The following is a 2,488-nucleotide window of genomic DNA, read 5'->3' as shown; positions in this document are numbered from 1 at the left end:
GGTGAATGTGCAGTAGTAGCAGCAAGCAGGTGAATTCTGTACATTAATAAGAATAGACATCTGACCATTTTACAGGATAGACAATATAAACATATTTAAGATTAAAAGAATTTGAAATGTACATTATGCCTGGGTTTAGAGTGTCTGGAAGAGAGTCCTGTCTCAGTCAAATATAGATGATGTGAGAGGGCAGGTGTGTGTGTTTAGGGCCCAGATGGCTTGGGGATAGAAGCTCCTCTTGAGTCTCTCTGTCCTTGTATATTCAGTAATTCAGCATTTTTGTATTTTTTTACACAAAGCAAAATAACACATGTAATCAGTTTATTAAATTTTACAAAGCAGTTTAAAAAGCAGACAGTTTGCTATTTATTTGGTTGAAGGACAACAGAATGAAATAAAATAGTGCACGAATGAATTTGAGTTTTCAGATTATTTTTAATGTGACCACTGCTCTTCTACTCTTCAGGTGTCTTTACAGCACCCATTGCAGGTGTTTATTACTTTACCCTCTTCTATCATGCTGGAGGAAGTCATACAGAATACCTGTTTCTCCATAAAAACAGTGAAGTGATGGTGATGACAAATGATCACGTGACACACAGCGATGTAGCTGATAATGGAGGCAATGCGGTGTTCCTGCAGCTGCAGTAAGGGGACAAAGTGTACGTGCGCATGGCTGCAAACTCACATGTTTGGGCATCCGAAAGCCAAACAACCTTCAGTGGTTTTTTGGTCACTCAAATGTGAGAAACAGCAAACATATACACAAGATAACAATAACAGGGTGAAGTTAAGGCATTTTTCATAGACTCACCTATGTAAAATGCACTAAAACAATGAAAACCTTTTTCACATGTCAAAACATGCAAAGTCATTCAATCACTTCTGTTCTGTGATCAGCACCCAATATTGTAAAAGGTATTTGTGTAAATGAAGATTGTGAGGAGCCTCAGCAAGTATGATCACTGTCTTTGTCACAGTGTGCGTGAAAAAAGACAGAGCAGCAGCAGCTGTGCTTGATGTTGGGATCAAAGCACATGTGTAAAGATATGAGATGGTATCTTTAGGGAATAAGTCACACTCTCTCTGTGTGTTTCATCTGTTTCTGTTTTTGTTTGTGTTTGTTATAATTTATTTTCAGGTTTCCTAGTCTGACAGCATGATAAAGAGATCTCAGAAATACTATTACCAATTATTGGATTTGCTGTACTGTAAAGTCTTGAGACACCCCTCATTTCTTTGTTTCTTTATTTTGCTTCCTGTCTTGTATTTTTAATAGTGGTCTTAAACAATAGTTTAAAAAATCCAGATGTTTGGCTATTTTTAAACTCATTTTCAGTCCAATCTTTGTACCTGACCATTTTCAGAAGAATGTGTTTTTGTTTGTTTGTTTGTTTGTTTGTTTGTTTAAGCCACTTTGTCACGGTCAACAGGACCCAAATGTTAGCTATTAGTTAGTTAGTTAATATTCTGTAAAGAATTACTTGTACTGTATTATAACAACTAAACAACAAACAGAACATTTTTCTCTAAGTAGAAGAAAAATGGTCTCTGTTCAAGTTGTTTCACCACCAGTATAACCCACTGGAATCATGTCTAGTAGATAGTTTACATTTTAAGTGTTTGTTTTGGCTGCTAAAATACTGTGCTTGCTCTTTGGTAAGGAAAACAGTTTGTTGATAGAACTTAAAGTTCATGGTCACTGATCATGATGAAAGACTGACACAGATAGAAACTTAATTTCTGCAGAAGAGAGATAATTTATATGTCTGTAGGGTGCCAAGTTTTACCCAGTTGTTGTAGCACATAATTTAGTTTTGCATAGACATATTATTCACTCTTGACAACATGGCAATCCAAATCCTATTTATGCAATAAGTGACTTGATTCTTGTCCACAGAAATCCATATGCTTTCATTTTTTTCCTTTTTCTAATTATATGGTGTTATGCTGAAATTGTCCAAAAACCTGCTCTTCTGCACATACTGTAGTTTCATAAAGTGTGTGTGTATGTGTTAGTCCCCATAGGGAAATAGCTCCTCTGCATTTAACCCATTCACCCAGTGAAAGTGACAGGGATAATAATAATTAACAGTTGATCATGAATAGCATAAATGCAGCCATGTGAATTATTAATAATCAGAGATGAGTGGAGTGAGTAACACAGAATCAAGTTTACAAAGAAGAATTTTGCCCTTTTTTTCCCTCATCTTTGAGACCCGAGTTCAGCCTGGAACTTTAAACAAAATGCATCTGAAACACACAGATCAGTAGAAACAGACTGTTGTGTCTCAGCGCAACAATGTTTTAACTATGAACTCAGTGCAAGACAACGTGCACATACACATACACACTACATATGACTTGTCTTCAGTGTTCAGAGTGTCTGATGATTTTTGGCCAATATGGGGAAGAAGGAGGCCAGGCTGTGTGTCATCTGATACAATGTCAAAGACAAAGCATTTTCTAGGACTCTCTTTTTTTTTTT

General features: G+C 36.2%; 1 pseudogene; it reads left to right on the top strand.

Annotated features, from left to right (window-relative positions):
* The window catches only part of LOC102194296 (complement C1q-like protein 3), an 8,234-nt pseudogene extending 7,487 nt beyond the window's left edge, over positions 1-747 (top strand).
* Positions 748-2,488: the final 1,741 nt, after the last annotated feature.

This window comes from Pundamilia nyererei, unplaced genomic scaffold (genome assembly GCF_000239375.1).
Source record: "Pundamilia nyererei isolate P.nyererei 1_Seehausen unplaced genomic scaffold, PunNye1.0 scaffold00230, whole genome shotgun sequence".
Taxonomy (NCBI): Eukaryota; Metazoa; Chordata; class Actinopteri; order Cichliformes; family Cichlidae; genus Pundamilia; species Pundamilia nyererei.
The sequence above is the reverse complement of the archived record's forward strand: the minus strand, read 5'-3'. Positions and strand labels throughout refer to the sequence as shown.